At 41.8% G+C, this 26,468-nt stretch overlaps 2 pseudogenes; both read right to left on the bottom strand.

Annotated features, from left to right (window-relative positions):
- Positions 1-4,541: 4,541 nt before the first annotated feature.
- LOC124974325 (serine/threonine-protein phosphatase 2A 56 kDa regulatory subunit gamma isoform-like) lies at positions 4,542-5,865 on the bottom strand (annotated as a pseudogene).
- Positions 5,866-10,191: 4,326 nt separating this feature from the next.
- On the bottom strand, positions 10,192-11,602 carry LOC124974330 (sorting and assembly machinery component 50 homolog; annotated as a pseudogene).
- Positions 11,603-26,468: the final 14,866 nt, after the last annotated feature.

Here is a 26,468-nt window from a genome sequence, read left to right as displayed (position 1 = left end):
ACATCCCCTTGACCCTTGACTGAAATCAGCGACATGCTGAACCCAAGGTCCATGAGTGAGCAAGTGCCCCAAACGTGCACACCTAACTGCAAAGTTATATGACAGGGACACAGATCAAGGGGGAAAAGATATAGTTAGGGGCAATAATTCAATCAGTCACAAGGCAATAGTTTATTTTGGTTATAAAAGTGAAGAAGGAATTGTCCTATCAAAGTCTTCAAAACTTTTCTCTAAGACTTAAAATTAAGGACCCAATAAGAGAAGCAGTTCAGAGCCTGTGGATGTCAGTGACAGTTTTATTCACACCAGCAGGCAGATGGAAATGGTCTGGAAATTATTTGGGACTCATTTATGAGATGGAGTAATTTTCAATTATATCAAAAATCACATTTTGTAAAATACTTAACAGTACCAAATGCACACGATATGAAGATGAGTGGGAAAAATTCAGTATGTAAAACTGCAAATGTAATAGTGTCTTCATTGGTGAATATTTCTCTCTCTCTCTCTCTCTCTCTCTCTCAAACACACACACACACACACACACACACACACACACACACACGCACACACACACACAGAGGGACCACAGTGAAACAGATGAAAGTAACCATGACTGTCTACAAAGATGTAATTCAGGTTGATATTAACTCTTTTCTTTATTCTTTCTAATGGCAGCTTTTCCATAACAAATACTTCTGTGTATGAACACCCCACACAGACCTGCTATTTAAAATACTCTTGCCAATGAAACATTCATTCTGAGTTGTCTGAAAGCTTCTCCTATGAAGAAAAGTAAAATCATCAACAAGGATTCTATGGAATAGAAGAGAGAAAAAAACAATAGTGCAAAGTGGTATATGTCAGATGCTCAAAATATTTTTAAAAATCTTGTAATACATATAAATAACTCCAATTTTAATGCCTTATAAATGTCTGGCTGTAGTACCCAGATAAATAATTTTGATTATGTGGAATAATTATAAATTCAAATTTTGGAAATCTGAAATAGATCAATATTATCTGGATTGAAAATAAGTCCATAATAACATAATGGATTTTAAAATGCAGTATAAATCTACTATGAAAAGTATCTAGCCAGTCCAAGGACCAGGCACATCAAAAATTGCCACCAGTTCCTAGGTGGAGACCTCATGCCAGCAGCTTCACAGACTCACCAAGAGCAGGAGCCCTCAGGGTGAGTGCCCAATGCATGATCCACTCCAGGCTCTGGTCAGAGGACACTTCTATTCAAGTGGAGAGATGGGGATTGTTTTCTTTTTCTAATACAAGAAAAAAGATGGAAATGCTCAGCTAGGTCCTTTCTCCCAAAATGTTGAACAATTTCAAGGAAGCAGTACAAAAGACACAAGCTACAGAGACCCATCTTAAGCCCAGGCAGGCAGGCAACATGGGCAGCGTTCAAACGGATTTGGGATCTGTCAACTAGCCAAGGCCTTTCATTCCAGCACTTTTGAGCCTTTGTCCCTGTGGAAAAAGGAATTGCTTTCTGAGGCCAAAGCAAATAAGTTGGATGGATTAATCCCTGAGTGGAATGCTCCAGGGATAAAGAAGTCGATGAAGGAGGACTGGGGTACATTATGACTTGGCACCACCCCACCCCATGTACTCTTTAAAAGACAACTTGGAATTCTGCTGAATTATTCACCATCAGCATCAGAAAAGTAATAACAACAAAAAACAAACATAGACTAAAAAATTATTTCAACCATCCATCTATGAGTTAGGTGAATGAGTAGACCATATATCCGCTTGATCCTGGCCCCACCAAAGCAGACTCGAATGATGCTTGGTGTGCTATTTAGTTTTAAAACTCTCAAGGCCTCACTAAAAATGGGGACCACAAGAATAATTCAAGAATAGATTAAACAAAAAACGACAGAGTGAAAAACAGCTGTAGGACCAAAGGTAGCTCAATGATCCCATTCCAATACATTTGAGTACATTCCATTCAAGTCAAGGAATAAACTTGGAAGAGTCTCTAAACAAATTTAAATGACATTCAGGAAAAATAGTTTGTTTTTTTTTAAATTCACATGTTCTTTATTTAGTCCATGTAATACACTATTTTTTAGAGATGTTTAAAATTAGATAAAAGAGCATATTAAATGGAAAGCATGTGAGTATATCTTCATAAACAATGTTAAAACAAAAAATTTTGAATTACAAAATGTTAAAAAATATGTAGGTACTTAACATTTCACTGAAGCATAAAGTTACAGATATTTTCTATAGAAAAATAATTGTGCCACTTACCTCCCTTTTTATGAACTTTTTATTCTGTACATAGGATATTTTGTACAAAATATGAAGTCTACATTTTTATTACTTATTACCATAAAACAAAGATACAATGTATGTACAGTATTAAAAGGAAGTCAAACTACAGCCACATTGGACAGACACTCGAACCAGGACACTTCTGGTGCACAGGGACCTTGTGGAAAGAGTGAGATGCCACGCAGAGCTTTATGAAGAAAAACAGTCACCAGTTTATTTTCAGTGCAGTACTTCTGAAATGAGTTTGGTACAGAATAAACAGTGTCTCTATATAATAATACGTAAGTTGAACAATTAGCACAGGGAATCTGAGTACTAACTAGGGAAACTTCCATAGGCCAAAATATCAAGTAATACTCTTTTCAAATAAAATTAGTTTCTCTCAAAATTCCCCCCCATTGGTGAATGTTTGTCTTCAATAAAGAGTCAAAATAAAACCTAGACCAAAAGATGTTCTTACATGTCGAGCTTTACACAACCAGCCAGACAATGATATTTTGCTTTTCCCCTAAGGCAGAAGGATAGTCTTCCCAGAAACCTTTCTCTCAAACATACCAAACATCCAAGATCAGGGATATGTAAGTAACTACCAGCTAAAGACATAAGTTCAAATAATGGCATATGAAAATATGGAGGACATTGCTTTATACAATAAAAGCACCCTTTTTCCCTCAAAAGGAGAAGGCATCTGAACTTTTTTTTTGAATCATAGATTTTGTAATGATAAAATGGATAGATACTTGTCAAATTTTTCAGGAAGCATTCTCTCAAGGTGGACTGACTTGTCCACTTCAGCTGGGGCTATCTTTTCCTTCAGTGCTTGCACTTGCTCTCAATGCAAGGAATCCCTTCCCCCAGATGGTTTTCCCTCAAGACACTGGGAAAACAGCATCATAAGTAGGCATAAAGGAATCTGGGCAGCAGGGCACTGCAGCGACACAGGACCCATGTCTGACTGCCACAGTCTTCCATGGATAACCAGAGGCCATGATTAAAACACAGATCCTAAAAGAAGTCACACTTCAACTCTTATGCATCAAGACATCTGACATTAGGTTATATGTATGCCACCATATGCTGTCAGAACAGCAGTACACACCTCAAGTAGCTTTCAAGCAGGATAGTTTGTCAAAATACTGGCCACCCTGAGAGAAATACAGAACAGACAAAGCACTAGGTCACAGGTTTTCATCCTTGTGCCATCCATCTGCACAAAAGCATACTCCATGCAAGACGTCTGGAGACACACAGCAGCACTGAGGACTGATAGGGACTCGCACTGTTCTTGCCTTATGGGATGGTGAAGTGTGCTCTTCCCCAGAGGAGGCCCACCCCATGCACCCTTGCTGGATTTCCTCTAGACTCTGAGGACTGTATCACAGCCACTGTGCCTTACTTGATGCCCAAAGGCACTGCAGTCTGCACTGGGCCAAGAGCTGGCTCAACTCAGATGATCTCATCCTAACTCTACAAAATGTGGACCTCCTAGACAACAAAATTTTATTAATTCAAGAGCCTTGTTGAAGGGCAACAATGTGTAAATAGATGAAAAATTGATTCTGCAAATAAAAATATTAACACATAATTTTAAAAATTCAATTCCAGTCAAGGTAGACACAAGAAAGCTCGTTTGAAACAAATTTCTCCTTTGAGCTTACCCCTGGAATCCTGGAGCTATTCCACAGACTCGGAAATATGGCTTTCAGTAGACATAAGAGGAGGACATGGTGTAGAAGCCATTAACCAAAGAAAAGACACGCCTAGCAGGTGCCTGTGCCTGAGGACTGTCCTGTCACTCTCCCAGTAGGCTGTGAGAACGTGAAAGCAAAGAGCCAATTCTGTGACAACACAACACAAACTGCTGGCCTAACAATCACATCAAACAATTTCAGAGGTTAAAGTCTTAAAAAACAGGTAATGCTTCTTAAAGTGTTCCTTTGATTTGAAAACATCACCACAGAATGGCCTTGTTTAAAGGCTCCCCGTCCCATGCAGGCAGGACATGAGGATGTGACAGGGTGCTTTCCAAGGTCTCTGATTCTGTCAGCTGGACTCAGGCTGTGCGGGGGTATGCAGACACTGAGGAAACCATCATGGCCTGGCTGGCTGTCAGGGTGAGAAACCACCATTGTTTGAACTCCTAATCTTGAGCTGAGGCGGGCAAATATTATTGCCTATGGATCGGGCCAAGGAAGCATTGCCTGTAGTAACTGACAGGTATTGAACAGACAGTGTATTTTCTACAGAACCCAGAAGTGCACTGGCATGGTGGTCACAAGCCTGGTTAATGCCCATCCTGGGAGACCAACTCTGCAGTGGGCGTCCAAGCCTTTCTTGGTGTGAGAGTACTGAGGGAGCTCGGACTTGCGGCACACAAGAGGACTGTTGTACAAAGATGGAAACATGATAGGCAGAATCTTTGCTGCATCGTCAGTAATTAAACTCATAATGTACTCATTATTCCAGTAATACAGTGCTTGCTCCGCCACCTGAAGTGTGGGACTGGAAACGTACTTGGCTAACTGCCAGAAGAGAGGCTCCATGATCTTCACAAATTCTGAGAGTTCAATGACATCTAAGATTTCTTCTAATTAGTTCAAGAACACTACTTCTTTTGGACTGTGAGTCTTTGGCAAGTATTTGAGAAGTGCCATTACCACTGGTTCAGTGAGGGTGCTGTCCTTCTCTAGAAACTGTAGAACACAGTAGGCCAGCTGTGGATGGTAGACACTTTGTGCAAAGGTAGCAACACCTTCAATAGGAGAATCTTGCGCTCTTCTTTTAGTGGAAAGGCAAATCCATTAATTATACTTCCCGAAATTTCCAGTAATTCTGCTATGCCATTTTGATGCTCTGTTTCATAAATAAATCTATAAAATATATTATTTATCTGTTTCCTGATGTACACTCTCAGGCTAAGAACTTTCCATAAATTCTGTGAAGGGTGGTTTTCAGGAAATGTCTCTCCCGAGGATCCTCGCTGTCAAAGAGCTCTAAAAGCTGCAGATGTGACAGGGCTGCTTCTAACGTTGGTTTGTCTTCCTCTGGGTCAAATTTGGCTCCCGTAGGATTGGAGGAAGGTGGCAAGGTTCAAACCATGTTAACTGAAAACATATGGACTACTTCTGGGTAAATGAGCTCTGTGATCACATTCCGATTATGGGTGATGTATTCTACCATTTCACTTAGAGCAGCTCGATTTACTTCCTTCCACTTGAGGTCACTCAGTGGGTGGGAAACAAAGTCAAAGAGGACACAACACTGACGTAAATTCTGGGTAAAAAGCTTCTCTTGATCCTCAGGAGGAACATCATTGAATGATGGTGGTGTTTGCAGTTCTCTGTTATTGCTGGCACCAAACCGAGAAGAATTCTGCCGCTTGTCTTTTTTCACAATGGGCTGAGGGACTGGTACCTTTATTTTAGAAGATGTTGAAGACTGGACAGCAACAAGGCTGTTCTTTCTGCTGGAAATCTCTGATTCTGTGTCTTGTCCTTCTTTTGAACTTTTTCCACTTTTCCCTGGTTTGGGTGGTTCTTTCTCCTTCTTGGTTTTATTCTGCATGGCTAGTGCATGCCGCCACCACCACTGCCACTGCCGCAGCCGCCACCACCACCCGGGGACTGAGTCATCCGCTCGCTCTTGCTTTTCCTTTTCCAGGCTCTCAGAGGCTGCCGCAGCCCGGGAAGTGGCGGTGGCGGCCAAAGAGTCAGTTTTTAATGTAGCAAGTTTTTGTCAAGGAGCACCGCCCACCATATAAATGTTTAATTCTGTGTAATTGATGTTTGGGAAGATTACAATAGGGAGTAGATCTTTGTATTTTCCAAAGTAAGTACTTGGATGAAGAAGTAACAGGAGGAATACACACTATTGATAGATCCCAATTTCCTTAACAAAGTGCCTAGCAAAGACCACACATCACACAGAAGTAGCATAGTAATATCAAAGAGCAACAAATATTTAATGAGTTCTTATTATGTGTGAAACATTGTTAAAGTTGCTTTGTATAAGCTAACTTGTTTGGTCCTCATCTAAGAACTCTACGAAGGATGTACTTATATTATCACATCTGCATTTATTATTGAGGAAATGGACACAGAGGAGGATGCAAGAAGTTTCCTAAGGCTGCCAGTCTTAGGAAATCAATCAGAATTCAAGATCATGTGGACCATTGCTACAGTCCTTGGTCTTATTCATGAACTTATTGTGCTTTCTCTCATGACTTCAGATTAATTCTTGCAATAAATATAGGAAGTAGGACTTGACTGAAGAGAAAACCAAGACTTAGCGAGGCAATAAAGAAATCATAGGAACTCAGGAATAAGTCAAGTCTTATGACTCCCCTCAGTAGGTTTATCTTCACATCCAAAGCTGTAATCCTTTATGGAATACTTGGCAGCCAATTTAAAGTCATCCATTTACAAGAACATTTTATAAGAGATTATTGTCCTCCAGGGCCCCTTTGCGTTCTTCATGCAAGAATCCACAGGGCACAGAGTCCACCTGGAACCATGACAACAACCAGGTTTCCTGATGTCTTCTCCAGATGCAGGAGAGAGGTGGCTGTAGACATTGCTTCTGGCGGGAAATCAACCAACAATCCTTGTTGGTGAGAAATGAAGTTGACTCACCTGCAGATTAATGCTGAAGTAACCACTTGACATCACTAACTAGTGGGGTCCTTGATGTTTAGGTTCCTTGTCCATGTCACCTGACAGACACATCTAACCAATCATCAGTTGTTTTCTGATAACTGGATACTTCAGTTTCCTTGGAATCAAACTGAAGCATCAGTGAAGTCCATGACTCAGGTCTCAGGTGTTTCATGGAACCTTAAACCCACTAGTATGAGGAATCTGAGGAAAAAATTTCAAAATTATACAATTATGAAAAGTGATATATTTAATCACTAACTTAAACTTTAATATTCCTTTGTGAATGGAGATATAAGTGGAAAAGGATCCATACTCTTCACATGGGTGAGGGAAAAACAGGGAATTCAGGAGCACCCAAATACTGAGACTTATAATTAAACCTAGGAATAGCCATAACTAGACAATTTGAGTTTCTTGTCTGAGAAAACTGATATGTATTAATTCATTCCCTTAATTATTGGACTTCTCTGAAACTCACCATTCCCTCCTTATTCTTTCATTTTTGAATGTCATTAATATACTTTAACCTGTAATTTCATATTTCTATGTGCTTTCTTTAGTTTTGAGTGTGAGTTCAAGTACTTTGTATGTTTTCTCACCCTTTAAGCACCTATAAGAGATTCTGGCATATGCAATAATGTAAATTATTTTGATGTTCTATGGATGAATTAAATGATTAATGATTTTAGCTGAAATTCTTTAACTTACTCACACATTCATATATGTGTCTGTTTTATGCCTGCCCATCAAAGCATTCATCCTCCCATCCATCCATCCATCCATCCATCCATCCATCCATTTATCCATCCATACATCCTCCCATTCATCCATCCATCCTCCCATCTATCCATTCATCCATCCTCCCATCCATTCATCCTTCCATCCTCCCATCCATTCTTCTATCCATCTACCCTTCATCCATACATTCTTCTCTCTAATTTTATCCTGTTAACAATCTGGATAAAATATTCAGAAAAAAATCACCAAAAAGTTAAGAGTGAGGACTTCCTATCCATTCTCTTTTCCTTTTTCCTGTTTATTTTTCTTTCATCTACTATCTTTCCCTTGTACCATTGCAAATCTCTTTCTTTCTTTTCTTTCTCAAAAGATTTGTGGGAATGGAAATAAGATGAGTCCTGAGAGCTGGTGAGGGGAGGAAATTGCTTGATGACAGCTTGGTTTCAGGCCCAGATGAAAACCCTAGCTTTAAGGAAAGTTCAGGGAAGCCCAATAAAAGAGCTGATGGGCAGTCTGACTTGTCGAGGGTGAAATCAATTAAAGTACATCAAATCCAGAGTTCATGCTTTCTTAGAGTGACAAATATATGCTGGAAACTGAGAAAGATGAAGGGAGAAAAATGCCTTAGACCTCTCGAAGACTGGCTGTTCCTTCTGTCAGGAGAGTCAGGCCTGGGCCAAGATGTATTCATGATGAATTATAACAGCCAGCCAAGGCAATTAAAAAAGAATGGGGTGAAAAGGTTACCAAAGAGACCCAAAATGTGAAGAATTCACCCAAACATAAAGATACATCAATTCAGGGTCCTGGAGTATTTGTGGCATGACTGTTCAAAAGTATTACGGACAGGCTCAGTTTGTTAGCCCAACTCTTTTGAGGAGAAGATGTACACAAACACACACACCCTGTTTACAAAACATGGGAAGGTCATGAGAAGAGAAGGGTCACAAGATTGTCAGACCAACCTCAGCAATTTGAAAGCATAGTGTTTTTGAGTGATTCCATCCACTAAAGCTTTCTGTAGCGATGGAGATGTTCCACAGCTGATTATCCAATATGGTAGACATCAGCCATATATGGTTGCTGAGCATTTGCAATGTGGCTAATGCAATTGGGAACTAGTTTCCTATTATTTCATTTCAGTTTTAAAGGTTTGGAGTCACAGGTAGCTAGGAGCTACTGCACTGGATGGTGAATCTCTAGGATGCTTTTACCTTCAATGATATCATTAGACAAGCAGGGATGGGTTTAATATCAGATTGCAATACAATTGCTTGGAATTTTGCAGAGTTCTTGGCAGCAACCCATTACACATATCTGTAATTCTTAGAAGTACATTTGATTTTTTCCATAAAATGCAGAGATTGAATCTTGTTTTGAAATTACCTCTCAGACAGCAGTTTCCCCATCAGTCAAATGGGCCTCCTATATTGAGAGGGCTCAGTAATGTAGCACATGCCATGTGTCTAGTTCAGTGTCTGACAACACTCCATAAAAGGTTTCTGTGGCTGATGTTATTGATATTGTGATTAAAAACCTAGTAGCTACTGAGAAGCAGAAATCCTTTGCTAATGAGTTGTCCCAGTTTCCTCCTGGTTCCTCACTGAAATCACGCACTATGTGAACTTTTGTGCCTGGGTTCTCTTGTTTAGCAGAGTGTTCTTGGGTTCTTCCAGGTTGCAGCAGGCATGAGAGTTCTTTCACAGCTGAGCACTTGCTGTAAGTATATCTCACATTTTATTTTTTTATTCATCTGTTGATAGACCTTTGGTTGTTTCCATCTCTTAGCTACTGTGAATAGTGCTGCCGTGAACGTTTGTATATAAAACATTTGTTTTCTGTAACTCCTTTCAAAGTTTTTGGATATGTATCCATAAGTGAAATTGATCGGTCAAATGTTAATTATATGTTTAATGTTTTATGCAGAACGATGAAACCACATTCCATAATGATGGTACCATGTTAGATGCCCATCAGCAATGTATGAGGGTTCCAGTTTCTCCATGTATCACCAATATTTGTTATTCTCTTCTTTTTATTCTAGATATCCTGATATATCCTTGTAATTGTGACTTGTATTTCTTTAATGAATGATAATGCAGCCATTTGTGTCTTTGGAGAAATGTTCACTCAAATTTTGTAAATTGGTTTTGTAAATTTTGTAAATTTGTCTTTCTGTTACTGTTAAAAGTTCTTTATATGTTTTTTGATACCAGATTCTTATCATATTAAATATTTTAATTTCAAAGATTTTCTCCCATTTTATTTGCCTTTTTTTCTTGATAATGATATTTGATGCACAGAAGTTTTAATTTTGATGGATTCCATTTATCTATATTTTATTTTGTTTTTCATTTTTTTGTTCGTCTTTAAAATTTATTGGTTGATTTCCCAGTGGAGTTGCGGCCCAGGACTGCTCAATAGCCTCCCCCGGAAGGCATGTGGCATGGTGACTCCTGCTGCCTGTGTCCCCAAGCTTCTCTGGAGGAAGCAACAGCTATAGGAACCATATCCCAGCTCCAAACTGCATGCCTTCACATATCCTGTCGCCTTGCTGCACTCCCATGGGGACACAGTAGTTGAGATCCAGGCGAGTGATGTTGCCTAGCCTGAGGATGATGCCCACTCCATAGGACCAGCAGGTGCACTTGGCCAGTTTATGAATATGGGCTCTGGGGCCCTCCCAGTAGTTGAGGTTGCAGAGGTTCCCCACGTTCAGGAAAAAGTGGGTTCTGAAGAGCTCTCCAAAGCTGCCTAGCCTGGTCGGAAGTGCAGTGGGGTGTACAGGTGCAGGCCACCGGCCCAAGTAGCCCTCTCCTCCGAGGTAGTCCCCTTCGCTCTGGGTTCCAATGCTGTGTATGCTGAGTCCACGGATGCTGGTGGGTCCTCTGAGGTAAAACCTGTCGGCAATACTCGGTGGTTTCTCACCACTGTGCACGAACATTCCACCCCAGAGAGAGGCTGAGAACACCGAATCCAACACAAGCTGCTTGTTCAACTGAAGCTCGAAGTCTTCTTTTAGGAAGCTCATATTCCTGCCAGTGTAGCCCGCCAGTTCCTGGTTAACCTTCAGCAGGGCGCCTCTTGTTGGTAAGATGGAAGACTTCCCAGAGTTGATGACCATGGCATGTGAAAGGACGGCGTCAGCAAATGCCCACTTTCTTTCTGCACTGTGAAAGGTGCCGTCCTGGAGAGGCAGCCAAGTTCCCACCACCCGCCCTCCAACTTGACAGTTGTGGCTACTTTTCAACATGGGAAAGCTGTACTCAGTGGACACGCCTCTGTCTGCCTCCCAAAGTGAGCTCCACAGGGAACTGCCCAGTGACTTTGTACATGTTCACAGAGAGATTTCTCTTGAAGTTTCCAGGCTGGGGTTTGAAGAAGGACAGGCCATAGGAAGTTTCTTTGGTTCCATAGGAAAACTCAAAAGTCACTTTTTCTGCACATCCTAGAAGATTAGGGAGCTTGAGACTGAGTCCCATGCTGCCCTCATTGTTCCCCACCATGGTGTTGTAGCTGCCCATCAGTCTCCTTAGCTCTGTCACCTCAAAGGTGACATCTAACCCATTGTGCAGCATGTCGTCACCTTGACATGTGTGGATCAGAATGTCCACTTGTCTAAAGATCCCCAGATGCAGCAACTTCTCGCTGGCTTCGTGAGACTTCCTCATCACCTCAATGAGGTTTCTAGCCTTAAAAACATCTCCAATTTCATACATGATGACGTCATCCCTAGTCCTTCCAAGGCCATTGAAGTGAACATGCTGAACTATCATGTCTTTGTTTTCCATTATTTCCTGTTTAGCTTCAGGTTCAAATTCAACAAATTCAACTTCTTCACCTAATGCTCCAAAATCAGGCCCATTTGATGGAGGAGGCTCCAAACTCTGGGCGTGCACAGTCCTCATGGCTCCCTCTCCAGTCACCGCCTTCCAGAGCTGCCCTGGCCAGACCAAGGCTTGGCTGGTGAGTGCAGAGGGAGCATCTGCAGTGGCCAAGCTGCCTGTCAGCATGCAACCTCATTGTTCATGTTTTAAATGTCATATGTAAGAATTTATTGCCAAATCAAATGTCATACCTGTATTTTATCCTAAGATTTTTATGACTGTAGTTTTTATATTTAGGTCCATAATATCCACACTTCAAGTTAACTTTTGTAAGTAGTGTGAGATTGGAACATGATTTCATTCTTTTCCATGTGAATATCTGGTTGTTCTAGCATCTTTTGTTGAAGAGACAATTATTTTCCCATTCAGTGTTCTATTAAAAATGAATTGGCCATAAATGTACAGGTTTATTTCTGAACCTTTAACTGTATTACATTTTCTAGTCTTTATTTTTCCTTACATCATTACCACACTGATGTGATTACTGTGGTTTTTGCAGTAGGTTGTGAAATCCAGAACTATGAGTCCTCTAAGATTGTTATTCTTTCTAAACATTGTTAGGTCAATTATGGGACTCTGGCAATTCTTTGTTAGTCAGCATTCCATTGCTGTAAGAAAACATCTAAGGCAACCACCTTACAAGGAGGAAAGGTTCATTTTGACTCAAGTTTTGGAGGTTTCAGTCTGTAGCTGTTTGCTCAGCTGCTTTTGGACCTGTGAGGAGGTGGACCATCATGGCAGGGAGCAGTGCAGTAGAGCAAAGTAATTCATCCACAGTGGACAGGAAGCAGGGGGAAAAGATAAAGAGGAAGGGCCATGGTCCCAACGTTCCTGTCAGGAGCACATGCCCAGTGACCTAATTTCCTTTCCCTTTGCCCCATCTCTTAAAGGTTCCACCACCTCCCAGTAGTGCCACCAGCTGGGACTAAGCTTACAACACACAGGAGACATTTCTGATCCAGACTAGGGCAAATAGATAGGGGTTTATGTAAGGGTTTTCTCATGAATTTAAAGATTTCTTTTTACCTTCTACAAAAAGACTTGGAATTTTGTTAATGATTGTGTCAACTCTGTTGCTTTGGGTAGTATTTTCATCTTAACCATGTTGAGTTTTCCAATCTACAAACACAGAAAATCTTTCCATTGTATTTAGTGCCTCTTTAATTTCTTTAGTCCCAGGTGGCAGTGAGTTGCTTATTTGCTTTATGACATTTAAGAGAATGTCTTCTGAGTGTCATCTTCTGTCCTGAGACAGTTTCCTGTTAGACACCCTGAGGGCAAGCACCTTGGTCATGTTGCTGGAGTATCCCTAGACAAGTTGGAACACACACATATGCACAGACACACACACACACACACACACACACACACACACACACACACACACACAATTCTTTGAGAAGAAAATCTACTGTGCAAGCCCCAGAGCCAAGGGCCAGGGTCCCACCCTTGGAATACTACTGACCTATTCAAGGCCATAACAAAGCAGAGGAAGTTAATGAAGCAGGCAAGTGAAAAGTCACCATACTCTCTGACCACTTTGATGCTTCCAAAAAATCAGTGTTTGGTTACTCTGAACTTCTGAGTGTCCTCCAGAGTTCTGAAGAAGTTGATTCAAATTTTGCTCAATCTGTTGATGCTTCCCTGGAGAGATGGGTCCTGGGAACACATTCTTTTCAGGAAGGTTCCTCCCTACAACTTAATAGCTATTCTATGCTGAAGGACCCCTCCCCACCTCAGTTATTGTGTGGTGCTGACACAAACTCAGGGCCACAAAGCCTGCCTGCTTGTGGACCTGTAGACTTAGGATCTCTCTGTCATTGTCCTTTTTTCATTATTAACTGTCACCTTACAGGAAGGGTTTCCATGAGAAGCTCTCATGTTCTCCCCTGGGGGACCAGTTGCTCTGGTTTGCTGGAGACTGAAGGGTTTCCTAGGGTACAGGGATTGTATTGCTAAAGCAGACTCTGGTTGACCAGGATGGTGGGCACCTTATCTCCCACACCTCAACACACACACACACACACACACACACACACACACACACACAGACATGTTGCTTTTGATCTGAGCAGCTCATGAAGCTAATTGGGTTTGGGAAATGCATAATTCAATTAGGCTCTGAATGAAACTTGAGTGGAGACTTTCTGCACATGACTTCCCGACCATTCTGTGGACTGCATGAAAGGAGTTTAGCCAACTTCAGGATCAGTCGTGTTTCAGACAGTTGTGTGGGTGGGCCAAGGGGCTCTTTAACAGGATGCTAATGAGAAGGTTTTAATACTGCAAATAAACATTTACTTTGGTCTTCCATGGAGACAAAACAACTAGATTAATTCTGTGTGAATTCTTCTACCAGAGTCAGGTTTTGTTTTCTTTCCCAGAAGGAAATCATGTTTGTTCCTTCCAAATATCACTCTGTACTAACTGACTCTCCAACACTCAACCATAACCAGTTCTGACTCTGGAACAATGGTTCTCAATGGGAGGCAGGCAGAGGACATCTGGCCTTTTGGGCACTCACAGCTGGGGAAGGGTGCCATTTGCCCCAAGTGGGCATGGGTCAGGCCTGCTGCTTGACATCCTGCCACACATGGGACAGTCCCTTGGCAGAGATTTCCCCAGACCCCATGCTAACTTTGCCCAGAGCAAGCAACCTGCTTTAGAAAAGCCCATTATGATATGTCAATTTGGCCAGACAGAAAAATTATAAATATCTACAGCAACATTTTATCCTATTTTAAGCTAGTTCAATATGCAACTATTGATCTACTCAAATATTCTGTGGCCTCCAATAAAAAAAAAAAAACATATTTTTGGGCTTTGGAAACTCAAACCCCAGATGCAGTAGAACCTGAATCACTTGCTCATCTACCATCTCTTGTCAGAATCTCCTGGTGTGACTAAGGAGTAGCAGGCACACACTGTATTTTTTTTTATTAATTTTTGCTGAAATTATTGAAATAGTCCTTTTATTTAATGAGCCATTTTGTGTCCAAAAACCTTTTGAATCACATTTATAGCTTTAAAAAGCTCATTCCTTTCTGGACTTGGTGATGCAAGTCTGTAATCCCAGCATCTGGGGAGGCTGAGGGAGGAAGATCACATGTTCAAGGTCAGTCTCAGCAACTTAGCAAGACCCTGTCTCAAAATAAGAACACAAAGGGCTGGGAATGTGGCTTTTTGGTTAAAGATCCCTGGAATCAATTCCCTGTGACCTCTTCCCCAACTGAAATGAAAACAAAATAAGATAAAATAAAAAAGGAACAGAGAGTCACTTACTGTGTGACCTATGATAGGAACCTGACTTCTCTGAGTCTTAGTTTCATGTCAACATGGGCCATAAGGCCCACCTTCCCATTTTAGTTACTCTTTTGGCCTCTTGTGTTTATTGCATCTTTTAAAATACTTAATGCAGGGTGTTCACATCCACCATGATGACAGGTGCCCTCGGCCCTCAATGCTGGGACACTCCACACTTCAGCTCTTCTGTTTCTGAAACCACAATCCGTTTCACCTCTGTCCTGCTCAGTTGAGATACCCACATCTCCCATTTTCTTTAACGAAAATAAAGTAGTGTTTAGATTTATGGCATCTTGGACAGAAGAGAAAGAGTGACAAGAGTTCACATTCACTGAACCCGTGGTCTGCTCCGCCGGCAGCTATGGAGCAGGGTCACAAACCTCACACCTGTTTCCGGGGCTGTTTTCCTCCCTAGACTGAGCCTCTAGCTGTTTCTCTGACTCAGGGTCTGGGCAGAGGAGGACAGAATGGGAATCTGCACTTGACCTTCCCACATGCAGCTTGCTCTCTCATCAGCTGCTCCTCTCTGCCTCTCATAAACATGAACAGGAGAGGCTGCAGGTGGCCCTCTGCTCATTTCCAGGAGCAAAAACTTATGTCAGGAACTAGGAGGTGACTCCATCCTCAGGTCACTTCAAGGAAGAGTGATGGATTCCAGGACTCGGCATGGAAGAGGAAGCCATCCTGGGCAGGGAACACATGGACATTAATCTGCCATGGACTACTGGCTCTGAAGCTTGAGGGTGCCTTCTCCTCCCCAAGTTTTAAGGGGCCCAGGGGAACTGCCAGGAGAAACACTTCAACTCATAGAAAGTTGAAAAGGAAGTATTTTCCCAGGGAGACTCCAGCAGATGGTCTGTGACATTCATTCATTCAATAGGCAGTTATTCAAAGTCCCCTGAATGTCTGGTTGGTTCAGGACACTTGGTTAAGTCCTGGGTATGGGGGGGCCGGGGATAGGTAGACAGTCCATATGACTGGTTCTGCTGCTCAATAGCTGGGCAACCAGCCATGTGACATGTGGGTTCACCTCTTAGAGCTGCAGCTTTCTAGTCTATAAAATGAGGACAGTGAGAGAAAGCTACTCATGGGCTGGTCCTGTGGCACTTACAGGAAATCAGGTTAGATGCTTAGCATACCATTGGCAGATAATAAGTACTCAGTAGGTGGAAGCCAAAAGCATTTATTCATTCAACAAACATTCATGGAGCCCCTGAAGAATATGGGCATTGTTTTTAGCACTACACACTAATGCCAATTCCTTTTATTGGGTACCAGGATTGAACTCAGGGGCACTCGACCACTGACCACATCCTCAACCCTATTTTGTATTTTATTTAGAGATAAGGTCTCCCTGAGTTCCTTAGTGCCTCACTTTTGCTGAGACTGACTTTAAACGGTCCATCCTCCTGCCTCAGCAACCCGGCTCCTAATGTCCATTCTTATTCAGGTCTTGGTGACTGACCTGAAGGTCTCACCTCTTTGAACTTCACTGAGGTGGCTGAGAGCTGAGTTGGATCTCAGCATGGGAGGCATATTGAACCTCCTAGCTGGGAAGGCAGGTCCACCCTCGGCTTTCCTTGGGGTCATTTTTGACTGGGTTACAAGAAGTGGCAGTGGGGGGGATGAGACACACCTGAGGAGGGCATCCTTCTGTGCCACCTGACTCCCGCCCCTGCACGAGGTCGCACCTCATAAAGCATTTTCTCATCTTGACCTTGCACTAAAGCCTTCTGATGGGGGAGACGAAGACATTGAGGTTGTGGATGAGGATGTCGGTGGTGGTTCATGTGATGACCTCAGGAATAGAGGTCCACAAAGGGAATGCCCTTCAGTGCCAACCTCCAGACATGTCTCTTAACCCTGCAAACTAGGCCTGATTGTTTCATGTCAGAAACAAGAGTTTGAGGCTGAGAAAGAGCATATGACTGAGCCATGACCATGACACAAGCAAGACGCATACTGCAAACCTGAGCCTCCAGCTACAAGCTGCTCACTTTGCCACTGAGATTTGAAGACTGAGCACCCAGCACTTCCAAGCCTTCTTCCCAGAGTTTCCCCAAAGTTAGCTCATCTGCCCCCACCCTCTCTGGTGGGTGCTCCCATCAGTTCTAATTGACAGTTGCAGAAGGAGGCACAAGACATGGGCCTTGCCTATGGTCAGAGAGTTGGTCGGTGGTGGATGTTATTTTATTTAAAAGTTATTATTATGTTTTTATGTATATGAAAGTCTGATGTGTACCAATGTGAGCTGCGATGTATTTTTGTCACATTGACACAACCTCACAGAACAACTCTGCACTATTAACCCAGAGCCCCAGATATCCACACTGTCTTGAAACTCTTGAACGCCACTTACCACATCCAGATGGATCTTCCACACAAGTCCTTTCTAATAATAGTGATTGCCAACTCAAAGGACATCTACTGTATCCTAACCACCTCACATATGTTAATCCATATTAGGTCTGTAAGTTCATTACTATGTCTAGTTTCATTCCAATTTCCCAGATGTGAAACCTGAAGCATAGAGAAGTTAAGTGATTATTTGAGATCACAAAGCTGCCAAGTCACAGTACTGTGAACTAAATGTGGATGGTTTGACTTGGAGTCCTTCATGTGATTCATTTCCTAAAACACAAACCTAATCCCCATAAAGTGCTGTTTTCAATCCCACTTTATAGATGAGAAAACTGAGACTCAATAAAGTCAAATAATTTACCCAAATACCTTTACCAGTAAGCCACTAACAAAAATTCACTAAGACCACAACATCTGTGCTTCTCCATTTTGGTGACAGAAGTCTGAACATCTTTGTTTTGGATTGGAATTATTGATATCCCTTTCTGGGAATCCCAAGTTGATGAGGAGTGGGGGTCTAGTCTTCCTGGGTTTTTGTCACCTGTATTTCCTGGGACTGCACCCCACACTCTGGTGGAGACTCGTTGTAAAGACTAGGTTTCTTTTAGTTGTAAAATGTTAGGTCTGCAAACTAACTTGTTGATGTGCAAAAGTTAGTTTGTTTTCTTAATAAAAACTTGTGAAACCTAAGAATGTGGAACAAAAAGTAACTGTTATGTTAACCACCCTATTGTGTAACCACCCATTGAGTAGAAATCTCAGAGAATTTTCAGACCTGGGGTTCAGAGATTTTTGGTGTTAGCCTCTCTGGATTGCTGCAGCTTAAATAAACCTGCTTCCTGCAAATTCCTCAGGTGTACAGCCTCATGTGTCCTACATCAATGCCTGCTTGGAATGCTAGAATGTCCCCATTCTTGAAGGGCACACAGAGATAGTGCTCTGTCACAGTATGAATTCTAAAAAGAGTCATTAATCACAAAAAACTGAAGGGAGATTACACTCTAGTGACCTCAAAATCAAATTAGTGTTACTTGATAAAACTTATATTGTATACATATGTTGAATTCCTTTGACATGCTCCATAAAAATGTATAAGTGATACATCTGAATACATTCTTTTAAATCTAGTACAAAATATGTTTTTTGAGAAATCTGAACGCCATCTTTGCATTTTGTGTTGTTTGTAATATGCTGTAATAATATTAAATATAATTATATTTATTACATCTGAAAAAGACATCAGAATATTTTACTGTAATATTGTTAGTAAAGGGGATATTTTGGTGGTTAGAACTTAAGCTTTCCTGTTTTTAAAGGTGTCATGTTGAATTTTTTGCATCATAAATCAACTCTATCAGAGCTTCAGTCCAGTCAAGATACAATTAGAAGCCTTGACCCAGGGTGGAGGGACCTGCATTCCAGACCCTTATTTGCTAGTTTAGGGCAAACTTGACTGCTGTCTGTGCTTCAATTTCTCATTTGTGATGATTTTTACTCAATCTTTCCATGGGGCTATTGAAGATCAGTGAGGAACTTCATCAAGTTTACCAAAGTCTGGCTGGTCTCCAGTGTGAGGAGGGGCATCCTGCCAGAGTTGTCTCTGTAACTGACACCCGACCACTACCTTTTTTACTGTGTAGTCCCTGTGGAAGGCAGAGGGAATCCTGTTCATCTGCCATCCAGCCTGTCAGCTCCAAGGCAAAGGGACCCTCCTCTTCCCTGCACCTGACAAAATAAAGAGGGTCATTGTCAGTTCTTTCAGAGGGTGGGATATGGTAGGTAGCAGTGAGTAGTGAGCAGTGAAATGCAAACCAATAACAGGGCAAGGTCATGGGTTTCCTTTAAGTTACTTTTAATGCAAGTGGGTAATCAGATAGTGTAGAAAAACAACAGATGTACAAATAAACAGAACAAAGGGAGCCACTTATGAACTGTTTCAAGAAAGATTAATGAGACTATTACAAATTCTTGACAGTGTCATTGTAAAGCCAGAATTTATGGCCATGCATATCTTAATATATTTCAGAAGAAAACTTTTCTTAGTAGCACAGGCATACAAAGGTAAATTATGTCTGGTCAGTGACCCCAATACTCTCAGTAACATAGGATTGACTTGTAAATGAATTTTCCCCTTATAACAATGGCCACTATAACAGTTCTGGAAAAGACTAACTAGGTCAAAAACTCTACCACCCGCCATGGAGGAGTTGAACATATGATTGGCAAAGAGTGGTGAAGGTGGACCCCAGTTCTCAAGGTAACCACAAAACACCAATAAATTTGGAGACAGCATGGTTTCATTTGTCATTCTGTCCTGGGAGATGATCCACTCTCATGAGAGTGCTATTCATTTGACACTTACTTTACTTTTACTTAAAATAAAGTTCTCTTGCATGGCTTTTGATGTCTGATTTAAATTTTCTCTCTTTGGAGCACAAGAACTGAGGTTTGGAGCTTCAAATTTCCACTCTCCTATGACATCTAACCTGGTCCCTCCACTCAGCTCAACAGCCATCTATAGGACTAGTATTTTAACTTCACCTTGTTCCTCTCCCAACTTTGGTTGAGATGATGTCTAACAGCCTCTGATATCTTGCCTTTTACTTTGGGCTTCTCTGTGTACACTTCTCTGCAAAAACTCTTGTGTATGTCACACCTGTGCTCTGTTTGATGTCAGCTATGTCATCATTGTTCATCTTTTCTTCCAGTCAGTAACTGCAGTGACAACATTCATTTTTCCTGCTAACATGGAGATGTACACTCTCTCTTGCTTTTTGTAGCATTGTTTTGAGCAAGGTCACCAGAGAGGAAATGTGACTTCACTGTTCTGTTGCCTTATGGTGTCCTCCTGACTCTATTCAATAATGAGTATAATACAACCTTCATTTAGAGGTCATGCCCAGAATCTGGAGGGTAATGAGTTCACCATCTTTACCTCCTTACAAATCACCTCATGGGACACTTGTTAGTTTAAGACATTTCACAGCTGGTATCTTTACACCAAAATTGTAGTTTTTGTCCTTAATGTTTACTGACTCTGCATGAACACTCTGTCCCCTCATAGTTCTTATTCCAAGGGATAGTCAAGCAATATCATGATCTTTGCTCTTTACTGTCATTTATTCCTGTTGTTATTTTTGGGCTGGCTATTTTTCCAACAGAGTGACACAAAGACCACTTGCCCCCTCCATTCTCCAATATCAGTACCATTCTACTCTTCAAATTCTCTGCAAAAGGATGAAGGATCACTTACAAAAGTTATATCAGTTGGCTTTCATAAGGTGATTGAAGATAATTCTTCAATAAGATTACAGACTTGAGCAACAGTGAGTTCAGCAAATAAGGCATGAGTTGATGAACTTGAACACACATGCTGCAGCAAGTTCTAGAAAACCACAGAGGGATGCCTCTTGGTTCTGTGTTTACAATGGAATGTGTGAGAAGGATGGCTTTATACATTCATCTCTCTTGCATGTCAGAACTTCTGAAGGACTCCTGGGGTATTGACAGGTTCTGTCATTTATATATATATATATATATATATATATATATATATATTTACTTATTTTTGTATTTATTTAATGTGTGTGTGTGTGTGTGTGTGTGTGTGTGTGTGTGTTGTACCATGGTTAGAACCCAGGGGCACTTAACCACTGAGCCACATGCCCAACCCTTTTATTGTTTTACTTTGAGGCAGTTCTTTGTAAGTTGCTTATGGCCTCAAAATGTTGCCGAGGTTGGCCTTGAATTTGCAATCCTCCTGCCTCACCCTCCCTTGTTGCTGAGATTACAGGAGCGTGCCACCAAAACCAGTTGGCTTTATTTTACAGACAGGAAATCAACCATTGGTATAAGCCACCATTTCCTTGGGGCACATAGTGCAAAACTGGGACCATTTTTGCCTGGAAACCCTTAAGAAGAGATTAGTTTTCTTTTATAATGTTGATTGGCCTCAATATAAATTAGGGGATAAAGAGAAATGGCCCACTAATGCAAGTCTAAACTACAATACTTTGTCCCTATGAGATTCATGTGGCAGAAAGTAAGGAAAATGGCCAGATATCCCCTACCTACAGGCTTACTTTTTATTAAGGGATCAAAAATATTTATGCCAAGTGCAGCATTGATGCAATGCTCTCTAGCAATTTATCAGCTATAGAATGGAGTTGAAATGAGTTGTGAGCTATGTCCTGTTTCAAAGTCAGTTAATTAACTAATTTGTGATTTAAAAAATGAGTATTTTTCCATGTATCTTATACTGACTTTAGAATTTCTTCTGCATGTCAATACACATATCCTCTAAGGTATTTAAGTCATTTAAGCCAAAGCTTATGAAACATGTATGCTGTATTCAACATGGAATTCTTCAGATCAGGCTTAGCACTCTTAATGAAATTTGATGCATTTATCAAAGAAACTAATTATTGTTCTTTTCACAGAGAAAAAATACTGAGGTACTTATTAGTACATGGTAAATCTAGAATTTCAACCACAGTAGCTACTATATTCTCTAACCAGTTATAATGCAATATATGTAAATTCATAATCTTAAAGGATTTTACAAAATAATGAAAGTGACCTGTTGTGGCGAGCCGCCTCGCCACCATGATAAGATGGCGATGGTTTCCTGAAGTGCTTTCTAGGTAAACAAGCCCATATTTGGTTGAGCCAACTGTTGCAAGTGGGAACACCTATGAACATAAGCCAAGTGGCAGGAGTAGATTGGCTATTGCAAGAGTATAAAAGTGTGTGAATTCGGCTCAAAAGAAGGAAGAAGAAAAACCATGGTTTTATAACAATAAGGTCCTTATTAAATTGCTGAAGGAAGATTCCTGTGTCGTGCTTTCTTGCGGGCGAGGGACACGATAACCTGTCACAAAATCAACAGAGAAAATTGAGTAAATAGGTTCAAGAAACATGAAGGTAATCCTTCAACCACCTGACTGGATTATATACCTAACTGGTAGTGAAATGCTAAATGGAATGAATTGATTGAAGATGAATAGGATTTATCAGGGAAAACTTCACAGAAGAGTGAGATATAACCAATGCTTTCAAGAAGGGAAGCCAAAAATACACAGAGAGGTAGTGCAGGTCAAGAATTATATATGGACAGAAGATGGTAGTGAGGGAGTTGTTCTGATGAAAACTGGGTGTCTCAAAATAAATTTTTAAAGAGAATATAATTAATCTGTACTGAAGATATTTAGTCCTTGACCTTGAATGCATTCTAAGTACATTCAATTTTGTTGCAAAATCATCATTTCCCAACAAGAACTTCAAGAATACAAAGTAAATGAAATCAAAAGTCAAGTTACAAGGATTATGGATGAAATTTTAATCTATACAAGTTCTTGAAAAAATCATAAATATGTAAAATAAATGGCAACATTTATTTTCTGTTTTCTTTAAAGGGAAATACTTTTGTGAGAAATACAATTTATTAGAAGTAAACATTTAAATAAAACCACACAATTTAAAATACAACTCACTCAAGCATCATATGAGGTGGCAATAGGAGCAAACCAAATGCCTATTTGTCAAAGAGAAATGTTCAGTGGTTAAACATAGCTGAAAGAAATTCCATAAATGTAGGCTGCAGCAATAAGAGCAGGTGCCACTACAGAATCAGATGCAGGGGGCACATGCAGGGTGCCAGGGCAAGAATATGGGTGTAAGGGGCAGGTACAGGGGGCAGGAGTATGGGTGAAGTGGGAAGGTGTAGGGGCAGTTGAAGGGGCAGGGAACCTGGGTTCAGGTAGCAGGTGCAGGCATCAGGTGCTCTGTGAACTCTCTGGGGCAGAGAGAATAGAAGAGAGGGCTTGGGACCTGCCCACTTGCTAGTGTGCTGAGTCCTGGTAGAAGGAATTTAATGATGGCTTCTGGAGGACTTAGAACCCTGGGTTTCAATGTGGTTGGAGAAGCAACTGCAGACTGAACAGAGTGGAGTTGCACACTTGGGAAACATGCATGCTCTACTCTTGAGGAATGTCCTAGAATCTTTCACACAGGAGCTGGGGTGTCCAGAGGCCCCGCTGCCTTACCAGGCTCTGGTGGGGCCCGGGCATCTTCTCCCACTAGTCCTGAGTTTCCCTAGCACTAAGTGACTAGGGAAGCCCATGGCTTTCCACTCCCTCTGCAGTGGAGTTGCAGGCTCTGGGGCCTTGCGGCTAGAAGTGGATGTCTGGTGTATTTTTGTCCTTCTGAAGTGAGAAGGTGTCAATCAGAAAACCAGAGAAGGGCAGGCGGACTGAAGTGCAGTTCCTGCCTTAATGGCCGGTCACTATGGTTATTTTTAATGAAGAAATTTCTTGAATCTTGTCTTGAAGAGAGGCAGACAGGGGTTTTTGTCATCCCAGAGGATGGTGATTGAAGCCGTCTTAGCCAAGTGTCCTTCAGGTTCTGAGTTTTTCCTCTGAAGGCTGTGGTCACACTTCTGAGGACCTCTGGAGGTATACCTTTGAGTTTCTGGTCCTGGTGGTCCTGTGGGAATGGAGGGTGCTTGGGAGGGCCTGGGTGACCATGTCCTTCCTGTTCTTTCTGAGGGAACAGGGTGCAGATGGGCAGTACTTTCTTCAACAAGGCCTGTGAGCCCAGGTCTCAGTCCAAGGCTGAGGGGTCTGCTCACCCTGCACAGAGGCGTTGTAAACCCCAGCTCTTGATGGACAGAGCTTCTGGCTGACCCTGGGGATGAAGATGGATACATTGCAGGACCCAGGCTTGCCAAGGCAGACCTGCTGAGGCCCTGAATATGTGACCATGTTGCTCTTCCCAGGATATTTCTGTGTGTGCTTGGTCCTCCCCTCACTTGGACCTTCAGGTTGCTGATAACAAATGAGACAGGGAGTTTCTGAACTGACCTGTGTTCTGGCCAGGCTCCAGGTGTCACATGTGGTTTGTCTCATGGCTGGGTCACTGCTTGCCCCTCCTGTGCCCCTCAGAGCATGTGCTTCCTTATATGCTTCCTTCTGGGTAGACAGAGACCTCTTTTGGGGCCTATTTTGGTGCCCTGTTGTTCTTTGTCACTGAAGTCAAAAAAACTCATTTAGTCTTCTGGGACAAAGTGGATAAGTCTAGGGGAAGTGGGGTGCAGAGGTTTCTAGATGGTGCCGAGAGCCACATGTTAGGTATGCCAGAAGCAGAATAACCTGAGTGTCATGGTCAGGTGTGGGGCAGATCCAGATGAGGCCTCTGAGGTCTGTCTATGGTTCAGTGCTTGTTAGAATGGCTCTGCCCTCCTGTGCTCAGGGTTTCTCTGGTAAGACTGACAGATGCCAGGGCTCTATTGTGGGAATGGTCTGAGCACCACAGGGTGCTGAGCAGCATCCCTGACCCTCCTTCCCAGTGGTGACACTCAAGGCCCAACATGCCCTGGAGATTCCCAGGTGAGCCCTGACCTGTCACTGCCATGGTCAGCATGTGATCACACTCCTCATACTATCATCTGAACTCCCTCATCTGTCCATTTACTTATAATTTTTTAAATAGTTTTGGACTATTAAGCATCATCACTTTTATTGCCTCCTAAACTGAAGTATTCTAACCCAGAGGTAAGGAAGACAGAGCAGTTGGGTCACTTCTAAGGTGAGGGCTGTTTCTCTAGGATCTGTGGCTAATAAGAAGAGATGATTTATGGAACATTTTCTTCCCTGAATGTGGCCACTGTTGGGCGCACTAAGGCCCAGGGCATCCCTGCTGTTTACACATGCACACATACTCATGCCATGTATGGCTAAATGTCATTTTCTACCCACATTCAGAGAGAACAGATGGTAATATTCTTTTTATTTACAGTTTTTAAATTAGTGCATTAGAGTTACGCATAGAGGTGGAATTCCCTGTGGTATTTTCATATATGCACATGGCATAATGTGGTCAATTTCACTCCACAGTTTATCCCTTTTCCTGTCTTTCCTCCCTCCCACTTAAGCCCTTCCTCTCCTCCACTGAAATCCTTTCTATTTTCATGGGATCCCCCTACACACTTTATTCTGCTCTAGCTTCTTGCATGTGAGAGAAAACATTTGATCCTTGACTTTCTGAGTCTGGATTATTTCACTCAGCATGATATTCTCCATTTTCATCCATTTACCAGCAAATGCCATAATTTTATTCTTTTTTTTTTTAGTTGAGTAAAATCCCATTGTATACAGATTCTATTTTCTTTAGCCATTCATCTGTTGATGGGCAACTTGGCTGGTTCTTTAACATGGCTTTTGTAAACTTCCCTGTGGCTGTGCCCCTACAGTATACTCATTTTATTTGAATGAGCCTCCTCCAGCAATTTCCCTAGGGAGGTGCACATCAGTGTTATGTACTTGGGTTCCGCTATTCATGCTGGCCAGCAGTGTTCTGGCTTTTTGGTGTAACTTTTACAGACTAATAGGTATATGCTACTCATTTTCATGCCCAGGTCATAGTCCACTTTTATCAACCCGTCATAGCCATTGCAAGAAACACACCTGTTCAAGTACAAAGGATGAACTAAGAGACAAGGAACACTTGCTTTTTTTTTTTTAACAAGGGCTTGCAAGACAGGGTGACTGGGGAGCAGGCACATGGGAGGGAGAAGCTATCACCAGCATCCTATCCCAGAGTGCAAGGCCCCTCCCCATTGGCTCCTTGCTGATTGAAGACTGTAGGGTGCAGTTTTCCTGAGGTGACCTGGGTTTTACTGTCTCCCACTGGGCTGTCTAAAGAAATGGACCTTTAGTTATCCCTGTCTCCCTTTGTCTTGTTATGGTGGAGAGTTTCCTTTGGGCATTGTGCAATTAACCTCTGCTGCTCAGGTGGACCTTCATTTTCCCACCTGTCAAGGGTCTGTGGATCCACATTCTCTGTCACCTGCTTGTAACTTTCCATCCTGCCCCCTTGGCTGCCCTCCTTACACCCCAGTCATGTTACATGTAAAGCTAAGAATGGACCACTGGTCTTTCTATCCCTTACAAGTCAGCTCTGGCTTCTTGGTTTATTATTTCCAGACCAATAGCTGTAGACTCTGTACCCATTTTCATGCCTGCATTGTAGTCCTCAACTATTAGTCTTCTGTGACTGTGAAACTGGTTTTTCATGTTCTTGCTACTACACACAACATGTTAATGAACCTCCTGTGTTCTTGCTCATCTCTCTTTAGCATAATATTTTTCTTTTTGACACTGGGGACTGAACCCATGGATTTTCTACCATGGAGTCACATCCCTAGTCCTTTTCCTTATTTTTCATT

Source organism: Sciurus carolinensis, unplaced genomic scaffold (assembly GCF_902686445.1).
Source record: "Sciurus carolinensis unplaced genomic scaffold, mSciCar1.2, whole genome shotgun sequence".
Classification (NCBI taxonomy): Eukaryota; Metazoa; Chordata; class Mammalia; order Rodentia; family Sciuridae; genus Sciurus; species Sciurus carolinensis.
Note: the sequence above shows the minus strand (reverse complement) of the source record. Positions and strands in the feature narration are given on the sequence as shown.